A 15682-nucleotide genomic window follows, 5' to 3' on the forward strand; every position below is an offset into this window, starting at 1 on the left:
ATTTTAAGAGGAAAATAACATCTGGATATTATATAAGTAAGTTTATGCTTTGAAATGGTGCTTTACCTGGACGTCAGGGGACTTCCAGAAGCAATTCACTGGAGTTCCTTGGTCGCTCAGCGGGTTAAGGATCCAGCGTGGTCACTGCTGTGGTGCAGGTTTGATTCCTGGCCCAGGAACTTGCACATGCTGTGGGCGCAGCAAAAATAAACCAAAAAAAACACCCCCCCCCCAAACAAAATGTGATTCAGCAAATGGCAGTCGGGGGGGGGGGGGGCTGAGTGGTACCCAGGGCTCGGGCTTCCCTCCCCCGGTGTGAGCAGCTGGGCCGCCTGCTGGCTGTTGAGGAGACCCGTGGGGGTGGGGCAGCCTGGCCTTCACCTTGGCACACAGCACACTAGGTCAGGGCTCAGCAGACTCTTTATGTAAAGGGGCTGATAAGAAATATTTTCCACTTTGCGGGCCGTGTGGTCCTTCACCACTACTCCAGTCTGCTGTCACAGTGGGCAGGCGGCCATAGACAACAGGTCACCACCGGGAGTGACTGTGTTCCGATAAAGCTTTATTTGTAAGAGCGGCTGGTGGGGCTGCACTTGAGCTGCCCTCGGCCTGCGGGCCAGGCCACAGCTAGGCGGCCTCTGCCCCAGGTCACCGATTCAGAACGTGTCTGCTGAGGTCAGCGTGACTCCAAAGCCCGTTTTTCTCCCCTCCGAGCCCTTGGGTGACTCAGCATCTCTCTGATTCTGGAGCAGCCCAGCCAGCGGTGGGCGGGGCCCTGGAAAGGCTGGTGGGTTTGGGTCCTGCTGCAGGAAGCTCCGGGCGGAGCTCCCTGAAGGAAGGCGTCAAGGCGGGGTCTCCTCCCTGTGATCTAGATGTCGCTCCTCCGTCTGATGGTCGACTCTCCCAGTCTGTCCCTTCTCTGCCCTCCTCCTTTGAACCTGTCCCCTCCTGCCTCCTGGAGACCTGGCGTCGAAGCCAAAGTCACAGTTGGACACTTGACCCTGGAGAAATTCAGCTTTTTGTAGACAGAGACCGTAACCGGGTTGGCTGCTAAGGCTCGCTGATTGCTGTGTGAATTCCTCAGGAGTAGACTGTGGAATTGAGTGTCTTTTTGCCTTGTTAACCTCAGTCTGCAGAATATACGCAGGAGACCTGGCGGGTGGCAGAAATGGTGGAAGCTTTGAACTGAGCTTACTTGAAAGGATAGTTAAAAGGAGTCGATTTTTAGAAAGAAGCTAAAATGCTGATTCTTCCGCAATCTTAAGGGGAGAAATGGTGAAAGCGGACAGCGTCTGTGGCAGTAAAGGCTCATGTTGGACGCGGGGGCTGATCGAGGGTGAGCACCGTTGATTGTGTGCCGAGTAAACAAAGCCAGACCTGCCCTTGAGAGCACAGGTCTGCCTGATGTGTGGCCTCTTGGGAATAAAACAGTGAACTGTCGTTTGAGTACCTCAGAGCTCAGGGCGGCTTGGGCCTGACACCCAGCAGGCTGATGGAACCGGTAAAGCCTCTGTCCTCAGCTTCCTCTGACATGTCAGTGAGGATCACTGGGCTCACGTGTTCTCATTGTAGATTTTCAGGCCTCCCCCGCTGTGTGCTTCCAAATTGGGAGGGATGTGGTGTGGAGGATGGAAAGCCTGGGAACCCGTGCCATGAAGTCCCCAGGTGACTGTCAGCGAGCAGGGTCCGCAGACCTAGTCTTGAGGTAGATGAGTGTCATCATTAAAGAGCAGGGTTCCCGCGGCACAGAGAGCTCAGAGCCAGGCCTCCCCGCTTCCCTCCAGAGAGACACGAGACCCCCAGAGGCCACGTTCTCAGGGTCTCTGGGACAGTCCCTTCCATGCAGGGCGTCTTCTGCTCACCCAGCAGCCCTCCTGTGTGCAGGCAGCAGAGGTGTGTGTGGGGCAGGCGGTGCTCCCGGCCTGGCGCGTGTCCTCAGGGGCAGGAGGGGTCCTGCTAGCCACCCAGGAGGGATTCCTGCTGGGCAGTGTGCCTGGGGTTGCTGGGGGTGAGTGCCTTAGGGATGGTATTTCTTGCCAGCGGGGCTGGGTGACGTTTCTCGGGAGAAGAGCGCAGCCAGTACGGATGGGCTGCGGCCGAGTCCTCGCTTCCTCCAGGCGGCCCTCCTTCCAGTGCAGTGGAGAGACACAGACAGGCCCTGGCTCCCAGCAGGAAAAAGGAGTCGCTCTGATCTGACTCTGGGACACAGGTGAACACAAGCACTCACGCGTGCTCCTCTACGCAGAGGGCAGTCAGAGCCCAGATGGAAGGCAGTGTGAACTGAAGGGGGAAAGCCAAGAAGGACAAAATTGGGCAGGACGTGGTCTTCCCAGGTGTGGCAGGGGAGCGGGCCAGGGAGCTGGGCGCTTGGGAATATGCAAGTGGGCAGAAACAGTGCTGGCTTTGGAGCCACGAAGGAGTTGGTGCTTGGTCATGGCTCTCAGCTGGTGCATAGTCCAGACTGTCTCGTTTCTCTGACGTGTTTCTGCCTTTTGTGTTGAGCTTATTCGTTTATCGGATGCTTTTAGAAAGAAGGCCTAATTCAGGATTAAGAAAGGTCTGCTTAAGCCACCCCAAGATTATCTGACTATAAAACTGAAGTTTTTGTAGAGGGCAGTTGTGGGAAACTGCCCTGGGTTCCAGGTTCATCAGGAATGGCTTCCTAGGGAGTTCTGGTCGTGGCACAGCAGAAACAAATCCAACTAGTTTCCGTGAGGACACAGGTCTGATCCCTGGCCTCACTCAGTGGGTTGAGGATCCGGCATTGCGGTGAGCTGTGGTGTAGGTCGCAGATGCAGCTCCGATTCAACCACTAGCCTGGGAACCTCCGTATGTCACGGGTTCGGCCCTAAAAAGCAAAAAACAAAAACTATAAGTGAGAATGAGATGAAGTAGGATTTTTTTTCACCAACCAAAATAGGAGCTTTTGAAAAGGTAAGCGTTTAGGTGAGAGTACAATGAAATGCGCCTTCTCACATCACACGTGCTGGGAACGCAACTCAAAACTTTTTCCATTCGGGAAAGCAAATTGCCAAACCATCAAAGGCCCCAAATTGATCCAGAAATGTTCATTTTTGGGAATGTCTCTAGGAAACAGTCCTAAATTTAAAAAGAAAGAAAGAGGAAGAAAAAAGCTTTACGTACAGAGCTTTCCACCACGAGGTATATTGTATGTATGAGGCTCTGTGGACACGTCATACAGTAAACACTCGCATGCCTTTCTCTTGGGAGGTGCCTGAACCAAGCAGCCTGAGTCCACTTAGCTGTGTGCCCTAGTGGAAAAGCCGGGGACAGCCCAGTGTCCAGTGCTCTGGCAGTAGTCAGCAAGTCGGTGACTCACCCACGCACGCGGTGGGCACCGTGACTCATAGTTGCTCTGCCGTCCCTGACAACTCACCATTTCGGGATGTTTCCTTGGAACAGCCTGGAGCACGAGGCAGCTGTTCAAAATGAGCTGCAGAGCGTGTAGGACCCTGGAGAAATGGTTACGATCCAGGTTACTGGGTGAGCTGGGTCCACAGTTCATCTCTGATACACATGCACGTGGGGGCCCGGGGCGGGGGGGGCCCAGCCCTGGCCAGAGACCAGCAAAGTCACCGAGGGTTAGTGGAGAGACTCGGTAGGAGTGACTGCTTTCTACTTGTCGTTATTATCTGAATTTTCTTTAATGAGCCCCTGTCGCTCGTATGATGTTTTTTTCCCCCAAGTGCTTTGACAGCACAGTCTTTCAGAAAGCAAAGCCTTGGCAGTGAAGTGAGCTGTTTCCCTCCCTCTGACTGTCACCTGTTTGTGCCTCATGGACAGACTGCTGGGGGACAGGAGTCCTTGGGCACCGACCCTGCAGCGTCTGTCAACGCGCAGTGTGGGGGCAGCAAGGTGCCTTTCCTCACGTGCTGGAGTGTTACCTGAATGCTGCCTGGGACTGCCTGGCCGAGGCCGCCCCTGTGATGTGGAGAGGTTGGAGCTGCTGGTGCCTGTGCTGCAGTCAAACGGTTCATTTCGGGGCCCCAAAGCCAAAGCTCCGGGAAGCTCTGCGGGTTCCTCCTGAGTTCTCCTGCCCCCAGAACCTCTCCTCCTCCAGCACCCCCTTCTCTCCATTTCCATCCACGTGGGGTTTATCTCTGAGCGGACTCTCTAAGCGGGTGGGGTCGGCACTCTCTCCTCCTGTAATTTTGCTGCGTGCTGCTTAGTTTTGTTGTCTGTATTTGGAGCTGGGATTTTGGATTTATTTTTGGTGTCTTCTCGACTTTCAAGCCAAACACGTTTGTAGCAAAGGCAGCTTTGCCTTTGTTGTGTCTGGAACTTGTGTGTAGGGATTTGTTTTGGTCTGGGTTGGTTTGCTCTTTTCTGTTTAAGACTTAGGCTATGTGTATACCTCTTGGAAGCGTCACCCAGGGACCAGGCCCAGCAGGTGTGCTTTACAGAGTGGCGACCAGACAGAAGGCGCACGGCCTTTCGTCACTCAGCAGACTGAGGACGCAGCATATTCACCAGGTACCACACTGTTGAGGTCACACAGAGTTATTTCTGGAAGGCCCTTGAGAAACTGTTGTAGCCCAGCTCCCTTATTTTATAGATTAAAAAGCTGGGGCCCCAAAGGGGACGTGGCTTAACCCGAGTTGTGCCAGGACCTCGGGGCAGAGTGAAAACTGGCCTGTCATTCCCGGACTCCCCCCCACCCCCGCCCCACGTCCCTCCCCCGTGTTGGGAGGGTGCCTCCTGGTCAGGAGTGCTGGCTGCCCTGGCTCCTCCTAGGCTGGGGAGGGACTCTCTTCCTCTGTTCCTCCGATTCTGTTTACTGGAAATGGGGTAGTGTTTGTCACAGGGTTTACAATAGAGTCTGCTGCTGTCCCAAGTTCATTACCTTTTTGAAGTCACCTTGCTCTGCACCTCATTTTCCAATATATCTGTTACGTAGTTCAGTCCACACAACCTCCAGTGATATTCCTCCACTACAGTTAATTTGAGTTTGAACTTCGTATATGTTTACTAATGTTTAGCGAGTTTAGGAGAACTGAGCTCCTATTATTGCAGAGGTAAAAAGCCTTACTACTTAAGACGCATAGTAAGGATGCCAGACTAGGGACCCTAATCCTAGCCCTCCATCCCAAAATTTAGTGATAGGTAAATATTTTTTAAGGATTTTTAAAAATGCATAGTGATACTTCAATACCAGAAAAAAAAAAAAAGTCACTTTGAACCAACAGTGGCAAGAAAAGCCAATGTGGTGGGGGAGCGATGGTTGGCTGTAGGCAGTAGAAACCAAGGGTTTTTTTCGTGGAAAGCAGGCAGCAGGAATAATGCACAGTAGTCAGGACTTTTCAAGAAATGAAGGTAGGAATCCTCAGAATAGAAAACCTCAGCATGTGCAAAGCAGGATAGAAAACCCCACAACTAACGATTTCCATAGTGAAGTTGTAGGACCATTCGTGATAGAGGTTATCCCCCACAAAGTAGTCCTCAGACTGGCCTCAGAAAACAGGGTGGTGCCTTCACAGTGCTGTGGGAAGACAGCTAGGAACCTGCAGTCCATACAGTGATCTATATACACAACACATGCAAAGTAAGGGAGCTCTCACATACCAAGGCTGACCTCAAAACCCACACACCCGTGCTGATGAAAGAATTGAATGTTCTTCAGCAAAAACAAGTGGACTGGAGCTCCCGCTGTGGCACAACAGGATCGGCGTCGGCTTGGGAGCGTTGGGACATGGGTTCGATCCCCAGCCTGGCACAGTGGGTTAAGGATCCGGCATTGCTTCAGCTGAAGCTTCATTCACAGCTCAATTCAGATCTGATCCCTGGCCCAGGAGCTCCTTATGCTGCAGGGCGGTCAAAAAAAAAAGTGGAATACAGGAAATAAAAACTGTTTGATGATAAAGCTAATTTTTTTTCTTATGTTTAAAAAAACTGGATCTAGGAGTTCCTTTTATGGCTCAGCAGGTTAAGAACCCGACTATTATCCATGAGGATGTGGGTTCAGTCCCTGGCTTCACTCAGTGGGTTAAGGATCCAGCATTGCCATGAGCTGTGGTGTAGGTCACAGATGCAGTGTGGCTCCTGCATTGCTGTGTGGCTGTGGTGTAGGCCGGCAGCTGCAGTTCCGATTCAACCCCTGCCCAGGAACTTCCATATGTTGCAGGTTATACCCTAAAAAGAAAAAAAAAAAAATTGATTCTAGAATTCTAGCAATGATAATGTGATATTAAAGATGTGTCCTACAGTCCTTGTTTAGAGAAGAAAAGATACTGATTAATATCATACAGTTTTAAGAAGAAATGTACTTAGTGTATTAAATACTTTAAAGTGTATATACTTTAATGTGTATTAAATGTAGGAATAAACAGTAAAGTAATATAGAGATGGAAGCTTCAACTCATAAATCATAGAGGAAAAACAGATAATTTTTAAAATTCATTCACTCCATATAGTGAAAGACAGGGAGAAGAAAAGAAGCAAAGGGAAAAATAGTAAATAGGAGATAAAAGTAAAATGTGAAAATAGCCATAATGAACATAAATTTACGTATAAAACCAGGGAGACACTCAGACTGTATTATTTTACTAATAGTTGCCTTCAAAATAGTACTGGATGATAAAAAATAAAAGGGGTGGATATGTGCAAATACTCACCAAGAGAAAGTCAATGTGGAAACATTAATATCCATCAGAAGATAATATTAAGCAAAAAGCATCAAATGACAGGAAGATATTTCTTGACTGTGAAAAAGGAACAATCCACAAAGAAGTTATAAAATAATGGACTGTAGACACTGAAAATATAGTCTCAAAATTTAGAAAACCGAAGTTGTCAGAACAACAAAGAAATAGTATGTTCACAGTCAGAGTTGCAGATTTTATAATCTCTCAGAAACAAATATGTCAAACAGACAAAAGTACTGAAGGACATAAAGGATTTAAACAACATGACGAACCAGTAAATATAAAGCACCCGTGGAATGTGTGCACCGTGAGGACCACGCCAAATTAAAAATCAGCATCCTCTCATTCTCTCATCAGATATTTATGGCGCCTGATATTTGCCTTGCATTATTCTAGGCACTTGGAATCAATTAGTCAACAAAACGAAGAGCCTGGACTCAAGGCAGCTTACATTCCAGCAGGGAGTCGAGGGAGGAAGCAGACAGCAAACAATAACCATAATGAGGTTATAACATGTCAGACACTAACAGGTACAGTTTGGGGCAAAAGGAGTCAGATATGAGCTTTGGGTAGAGAGGACAGGTTGTATCAAAGAGAGTGAGTAAATCTTGTTGATGGACCGAGATACGAACAAACCATTGAAGAAGCCAAGTGAGTTGGCCACAAAGTTCTAAAATAATCACTCTAGGAGTTCCCGTCGTGGCCCAGTGGTTAGTGAATCCCACTAGGAACCATGAGGTTGCAGGTTCGATCCCTGGCCTTGCTCAGTGGGTTAAGGATCTGGCATTGCCGTGAGCTGTGGTGTAGGTCACAGACGCGGCTTGGATCCCACGTTGCTGTGGCTCTGGTGTAGGCCGGTGGCTACAGCTCTGATTCAACCCCTAGCCTGGGAACCTCCATATGCCACGGGAGTGCCCCAAGAAATGGCAAAAAGACATAAATAAATAAAAATAAAATAATCACTCTAGCTTCTGGATTAAGATTGGATTTGAGAAAAGAGCAGAGGTTGGAGGACCATTGCAGTAATCCAGGCAAGAGATGCTAGGGGCTTGGGTCATATGCTGGCAGGGGAGGTGCTGAGAGTTGATAAGGTTCAGGACATAAGGAAAACACAACAGTGCAAACCCTGTGGGATGCAGCAGAAGCAGTTCTAAGAGGAAAGTTTATAGCAATGCAAGACTTAGGAAACAAGACGACTCTCAAATAAACAACCTAACCTTAACCTAAAGGAGCTAGAAAAAGAATAAACAAAACCCAAAGTTAGTCGAAGGCGAGAAATCATAAAGATCAAAGCGAAAATAAAATGAAATTGGGAGTTCCCGTCGTGGCGCAGTGGTTAACGAATCCGACTAGGAACCATGAGGTTGCGGGTTCGATCCCTGCCCTTGCTCAGTGGGTTAACGATCCGGCGTTGCCGTGAGCTGTGGTGTAGGTCGCAGACACGGCTTGGATCCTGCGTTGCTGTGGCTCTGGCGTAGGTCGGTGACTACAGCTCCGATTTGACCCCTAGTCTGGGAACCTCCATATGCCGTGGGAGCGGCCCAAGAAATAGCAAAAAGACAAAAAAAAAAAAGAGCAAAAAGACAAAAAAAATAAATAAATAAAATGAAATTGAGATTTAAAAAACAATAGAAAAGAACAATGAAATTAAGAACTAATTCTTTAAAAAGATAAAATGGATAAACCTTTAGCTAGACTCATCAGGAAAAAGGAGAGGGCCCAAATCAATCAATAAAGGAAAAAGAAGTTACAGCTGACACCACAGAAAAACGAAGGATCATAAAAACTCCTGTGAGCAACTATCCACCAACTAAAGGGACAGCCTAGCAGAAATGGACAAGTTCCTAGAAATGTGAATGTCCCAAGACTGAATCAGGAAGAAACAGAAAATAGAAACAGACCAATTACAAGTACTGAAATTAAATCAGTTATTTTTACAACTCCCAAGAAGCAAAAAAGTCCAGGACCAGATGGCTCAAACATTTAGAGAAGAGTTAACACCTATCCTGAAATTATTCCAGAAAAATTTGAAGAGAAACGAACACTTCCAAACTCATTGTGCAAGGCCACCGTCATTCTCATACCAAAACCAGACAAAGCTGTCTCACACACACACACATACATTACAGGCCAGTATCACTGATGAACGTGGATGCAAAAATCCTCAACTAAATATCAGCAAACCAAATCCAACAATACATTGAAAGGATCAAACACCATGATCAGGTGGGATTTATCATAGGCATGTAAGGATGGTTTGATAATACCCTTAAATCAGTGTGATACCCCACATTGACAACTTGAAGAGTAAAAGCCATACGATCATCTCAATAGATACAGAAAAGCTTTTGACAAAATTCAACATCCATTCTGATAAACTCTCCAGAAAGTGGGCACAGAGAGAACCTACCTTAAAACATAATAAAGCCCATATATGACAAACCCAAAACTAACCTCATACTCAGTGGTGAAGAACTGAAAGCATTTCCTCCAAGATCAGGAACAAGACAAGGATGGACACTCTTGCCACTTGTGTCCAATGTGGTATTGGAAGTCCTAGATAGAGCAGTCCGACAAGAAAAATAAAAGGAATCCAAACTGGAAACAAAGTAAAACTGTCACTCTTTCAGATAACATGTTACCCTACACAGAAAATCCTAAAGATGCCATCAAAAAGCTACCAGAACTCATCAGTGCACTCGTTAAAATTGCAGGCTACAAAATTAATACACAGAAATCTGTTACATCTTTTTTTTTTTTTTTTTTAATGGCTGCGCCTGTGGCATATGGAAATTCCTGGGCCAGGAATTGAATCCAAGCTGCAGCTGTGGCAACACTGAATCATTTAACCCATTGCACCAGGCCATCAAACTTGTGCCTCCACAGTGACCTGAGTTGCTGTAGTTGGATTCTTAACCCACTGCACCATAGCAGAACTCCTGTTGATTTCTATACACTAACAGTGAACTGTCAGAAAGAGAAATTAAGGAAATAATCCCATTTACCATCACATCAAAAAAAATAAAATACCTAAAAGTAGACCCCTAACGAGGTAAAAGACCTGTACTTTGAAAACTACAAGACACTGATAAAAGAAGATGAAACAAACAGATGAAAAGATATACCATATTCACAAATTGGAAGAATTAATACTGTTAAAATGACCTTACCGCAGTCCCCTTTGTGGCTCAGTGGGTTAAGAATCCGACTAGTATTTGTGAGGATGCGGGTTCAATCCCTGACCTTGCTCAGTGGGTTAAGGATCCAGCATTGCTATAAGCTGCAGTGTAGGTCAGCAGATGTGGCTCAGCTCTGTTGCTGTGGCTGGCAGCTGCAGCCCCAATTCAACCCCTAGCCTGAGAACTTCATATGCTGCAGATGCAGCCCTAAAAAATTAAATAAGTGAAAAAAATGATCTTACTGCTGAGGGCAATTTACAGATTCAACACAATGCCTATCAAAATACCCGTGGCATTTTTCACAGAGCTAGAACAAATAATTTTGAAATGTGTATGGAGATACAAAAGACCGTAAATAGTCAGAGCAATCTTGAGAAAGAAGAACAGAGCTGGAAGAATCACACTCCCTGACTTCAAACTATACTACAAAGATACAGTCTTCAAAACCCTATGGTACTGGCACCAAAACAGACACATAGATCAGTAGAACAGGATAGAGCCCAGAAACACACCCATGCACTTAGAGTCAGTTGATCGATGATGAAGGAGGCAAGAATACCAAATGGAGAAAAGACAGCCTCTTCATTAAGTGTGAGGACTAGACTACTGCAGGCCGACCCGCAGGCCACTGCAGTACTGGGGAGGGGTGGGAGCACAGCCGGTGGGCAGGTGTGTGGTGTCCTTCCCGGTGTGAATGAGAAGAATGGACCAAGAAGGACGCATCTGTCGCTTCGCTTCATGTTTCTGATCCGTGGCCGAGTAAGCACCGGCCCGAGGTTGTGTGGGTGAGGTGGAATGGGGAGTCAGGCTGTGGTTTTGAAACGGTCGGGGGAGAAGAATGAGAAATGCTGATAAAGGACTTCTTTTAAAAAAAAAAAAAAAGTTTTACAGCAAAGGGGGCAGAGAAATGGAGTGACAGCTTTCAGGAGAGATGGGGTTCGAGAGAAGGGTGTTTTCAGCTGAGAGAAACAGCTGCACATCGGCTGATGGGAATGAGCGGGGAGAGAGCAAAACCCCACAACAGAACAGATCAAAACTGAGGTGTGAGGCCCTCGAGTGGGCCAAGAGGCGTGGGGCACTGATAGCCTGTTCTGCAGGTCCAGGTCCAGGGTGGGGGCAGGGCTGGTAAATGCAGGTCTGCGGAGCCAGAGAAAGCAGAGCCGCAGCCAGGAAGAATCTGAGAAAGGCAGTCGGGCAGCTGGCTGAGACTGATGAGTGCGGCTGTCTCTTTTTCCCCCAGCCTCTTCCACGGCATAGTTACAGTGGCAGAGTGGGCAGAAAACCTCATTTAAATGAGGTCTAGCTTTGCTGAGTGCTGTGACAGGGGAAGGGGAGGAGTCAGGATAATCACTGACCTTTGAACTCCTCTCCCAAGGAGGCAGAGGGCCTGAGACAGTGGGGTGGTTCAAGGTCACTCCTCGGAGAGGCCAGAAGATCGTACAGGGCTTGTGAGTGTTTGTAAGGAATGGAAAGATAGTGGGGCAAGAAAGGAGTTATTTGGAAACTGAAAGCTACTTAGGATAAGGGAATGATTGTACCGAGAATGAGAAAGTACTTAAAAAAGAGTATTTTGGAAACTTAAAAACTACACAAGTTAAGGAGATGGTTATACTGAGAGTTAGAAACTACTTAAGATGGAATCACCGTGAACTTGCTTTGCAGTAGACCTTGTAGGAGTGAAAGCTTTACCCTTAAATGCAGAGTTATGGATAAAAATAAGCAAGAATGAAAACAAATGAGCCAAGCCTTCAAGCTCAAGAGGCTGGAGAGTAAGCCCAAATAAAGTAGAAAGGATGAAATAAAGAGCAGAAATTAATGAACTGAAAACAAAATAGCAGTAGAGATGATTGGTAAAACCCAAAGCTGACTCTTTGAAAAACTTACAAAATACAATAAAACCTTTGACAAGCTGATCAAGGGGGAAATGAACAGGATTAGGAAGGTAATAGGGGATAAAATTAGGAAAAAAACAGATATTAACTATTATAAGACATTCTTTTGAGCAGCAGCATTATGTCGGTAACAAAACTTAGTCCAAGCAGATACCTTTCTGGCAAAATATAAAATATCAGAATTACGAAGATAGAGGACCACAGAAAAGTCCAGTAGCTGCTAGAGAAAATTTAATCATACTTTAACCACCACCACTCCAACCTTGGGCTAGAGGTACCAGGCCTACGCCAATTTGAGGAGAAATTTTTTCAAACCTTAGAGAAACACGCAAAAGAGAATCCCTGTTCCCTTACAAACCATTGCAGGACATAAAAGAAGGGAACCAGAATCCACACAAAATTGTCCTGCCTCCACCTTGTTCAGGGACAGCACGAGGACGCTGAGGGCAGGGCAGGAGCACCTGGTGTCCCCACTTTTCCACAGGCCCACGAGCAGCCAAGGCGGCTGACCCAGCACACCTGGTGGCACAGATGTCCCCGTGCGGGCGTCCATTCTGCCCTGCCCCTTCCAGCATCACTGCTGCTTTTGACCATGTGCGTGGGGAAGTGGCCCTGAGCTCCTCACACGAGAAGGAGGGAGCATCCGCTTGTTTGCCTTTTTTCTAGCTGTTGCTAAATTTAAATTTAATTGCAACCCTAAACCCGTAAACCTCTCAGATGGGCTTGCAGAAAGATTTTCTTAAAGGGCCCAGATAATCCCTAACCTGACGTGCGTTTCTGAGCTTTAACCTTTGGTGACACCAGCCCGTGATCGATTGTGTGAGAGCCAGAGGGGGCACGGTGGACTTCGAGCCCCTGGCTCCAGGCCAGGCGGCCCTAGGCCTTCTCCGTCCCTGCCCTGACCTTGGCATAGCCTCTCCCCAGCCACCCCCGAGTCCACACGGCCTCCTGGTGGGTGCTTGGCTGGCCTGGCTTTTAGCTTTCCTGGCTTTTCTGTAAAGAACATATCCAGAGCCCTTTCTAAACGGGAAGAACGTGTGGCCTCTCTACTCCACATGGCCTTGCCTGTGGAGTGACCCCCAGCTCTTCTCTCGGGAAGGATTCGTCTCAGAGGAGCAGACGAGGGTGTCATTACCCCACCTGGGAGTGTGTGCCGGGGTCACTGAAGGTGGGCTGTGTGCACGGTGGAGTAGACGCTCTGGGACACATGGGAGGAGCAGTGGCTGCCTGGTGTTCTTGGAGCCTCCTGACGAGGCAGCATGGCGCTGGGTGGGACCTAGTTCAGGCACCTCCTTCCTGCCCCCGTAACTCAGGGTGGGCGGGAGCCGCTCTGCCCCCTCCCTGGGAAAGGCCTCGCCCTGGCTTCAGCTCTCCAGCTGTTGACTGTGACCTGGGCCGCAGGGACCTGTCGTGTCACTGCAGCAGAGGTTCCACGAAAGCCCTTCCTGCGCAGGATGCCCGCTGCTCTGCTGCCCCAGCGCTGGCCCAGGTGTGAGTCCCTCTGAGTCCCCGCCATGCCCTTGGCCCCCATCCTGGCCCTGTGCCGTCTCCCCTAAGTGCTGAAAAATTACCTCATTTCCGCCCCCTTCACACCCTAGTATGAGGAGAGAACAGGAACAATTTCAAGGTCACAGCAGTAGCTCAAGGATGGGCCGAGGACCTGTGTACCCTTCGCTCGGAGGCCAGTCACGCCCTCGGCAGAGGGATCCAGTCCAGGGTCGTGTGTTACCTGTTCCTCCTGCTCCCTTAGGTGTCTCTACCTTACAGTTTCAAAGGTGGGGGGGTCTGTCAGGGTCCCTGGTGCTGATCATGTCCCTCAGGCAGATCCATCTGCGTCTCCCACACGGTGCCTCGGAAGCAGCCCTGGCTCCCCTCTGCCCTGACGGCCCGTCCACCCCTGCAAGTGACAAGCCCGGTTCGCTCGATTAAGACGGTGGCTGCTGGTTTCTCCACAGGAAAGTTCCATCTTCTTCCTTTGTGATTAGTATTCCAGGAGGTGATACTTTGAGACCACATAAAATCCAGCTTCTCATCCGGGTCGCCCGCTGGTTTTGGCTCCATCAGTGCTCCTTCCTTGGACAGGTTTTACGGTGACATTTGCCAGTGTGGTTTTTGTCTGAGTTCATTCATCAGCGGGCCGTCTTCTTTGGGAAAGCACTTTCTGTCCCTGTTTGTTTATATTCATGTGTGCTTAGGCACTCCCGTCTCCTTCAGCGGGCTATAACCTGTCACTGTCACCTGTGCAGGGGCTCGGGCTGGCCCAGGTGTGGCTTCGTAAGTGGGTTCTGTGTCCTTTTCTCACGCCCATCCCGGTCCCAGCGCTTGCTCACTCTGGACACGGCAGGCCAGGCTTACCTGCTGCCCTGCCCCGCTCTGTCCCGAGGGAACCCGTTCCTGCTCATGGAGCGTGAGCGGCATTAGAAACAGTGGTCTGGGGGCGAGGGGTGCAGCAGGCTCCCACCAGCACATGGCCTTCCGGAATCGAGGATTTGGGGGCAGCACAGAGCATCTGGAAAGGACACTGTCTTCACTCGGAGGCGTGCTAACTGCAGTCTGCGCTTCTCCACCCACTTCTCATTTCCATCCTCGCGTGTGAGTTTGGTCAGGACTTTGGTAATAACTCCCCCGTGCTGACATGGCCACATGCCCGGCCCTGCATGTATACTGGGCCTAAAGCACACGATGCCAGAGTTTCCCCTGTGCTGCTGTGGGTTAATGATCCGGCTTGTCTCCACGGCGTTGCCAGTTCGATCCCCGGCCTGGTGCGCTGGGTTGCAGATCCAGTGTTGCCGCAGCTATGGCTAAGGGCTCGGATGCAGCGTGGTCTCCATCCCTGGTCCAGGAACTTCCATACGCTGTGGGGGCAGCCAAAGAAGGGAAGAAAAAAAAAAAATACATGATCGCTTAGCGAGCTAGGCATCATTTTACCATTTTCAAAGTGAGCCAGGTAAGATTCAGTGAGGTTTAAGAACTTGATCGTGTCTGATAGTTGAGCAGGAGTTTGGATTTCAACCCAGGCTCCCTGACCTGGAAGCCCAGAGCTCCCTGAGCACAGGTGCCAGGTGGGATGTGTTGCTTGTTCCGAGAGCCCTCACTGGCAGGTGGTTTATCCAACGTCATCACACCTCAATGGTAGGCTTTACACTTCTCAACTTAAAATGTGAGAGGAAAGCTTGAAATTCCTCAGCTGGCTTCTCAGGTTCTTCTTCTAAGAAGACTTCACCAGAGCACAGCTTCTGGGTGAGGCCAGCAGAGCTGGAGACCAGGGTCTGCACCCTGCAGGTTGTGGGCGCCATCTCAAGGGCCACACTCCGGGGGTCCTGAGTCTGACTGTGTTGAGCTGACTCCCTGAGTCTTTGTTCAGTCATAAGAAAGAACTGCAAAAGCTTATTACCTACAAGCAATAGACTGTGAACCCAACCGAGAGTTCCCTTTGTGGCTCAGCGGTAATGAATCTGACTAGCATCCATGAGGACACAGGTTCGATCCTTGGCCCCGCTCAGTGGGTTGGATCCGGCATTGCCATGAGCTGTGGTGTCGGTCGCAGACGTGGCTCAAATCTGGTGTGGCTGTGGCTGTGGTGTAGGCCGGCAGCTGCAGCTCTGATGCGATCCCTAGCCTGGGAACCTCCATATGCCACGGGTGCGGCCCTAAAAAAAAATGAAATAAAAATGTGAACCCAGCCTTCTCTCCCACCTGTCTGAGACGAACTATTTCCAGACAGCTGGCTGTTTGGGTAGCTTACCCCACGGGTTCATTGGCCTGCAAAGTCTGCTTCTGGAGAGCCCTTTCCCAGGCTCTCTGGTTATTCACCTTAATTTGAGAAAGACTAGGCAGGACTCTCAACTGGGGAGAAAAGAGAGCGACTCTTACCCCGGCTCCTCCACGCTGGCCGGTCCCGCAGCCTCCCGGTTGTAGTGGTACTGGGCCCACTGTGCGCTGCGGTAGG

At 49.2% G+C, this 15682-nt stretch overlaps 1 protein-coding gene and 1 long non-coding RNA gene across 8 annotated transcripts in view; both read left to right on the forward strand.

Annotated features, from left to right (window-relative positions):
* The window catches only part of PPP1R12B (protein phosphatase 1 regulatory subunit 12B), a 172094-nt gene that overhangs the window by 119926 nt on the left and 36486 nt on the right, over positions 1-15682 (forward strand). The gene's annotated exons all lie outside the window — the stretch shown is intronic.
* On the forward strand, positions 2870-5852 carry LOC125112591 (uncharacterized). The gene is made up of 3 exons (XR_007131192.1): positions 2870-3504; positions 3805-4494; positions 5642-5852. It is a non-coding gene; the product is annotated as an uncharacterized LOC125112591 (long non-coding RNA).

The sequence above is a fragment of the Phacochoerus africanus genome, chromosome 12 (assembly GCF_016906955.1).
Source record: "Phacochoerus africanus isolate WHEZ1 chromosome 12, ROS_Pafr_v1, whole genome shotgun sequence".
NCBI lineage: Eukaryota > Metazoa > Chordata > Mammalia > Artiodactyla > Suidae > Phacochoerus > Phacochoerus africanus.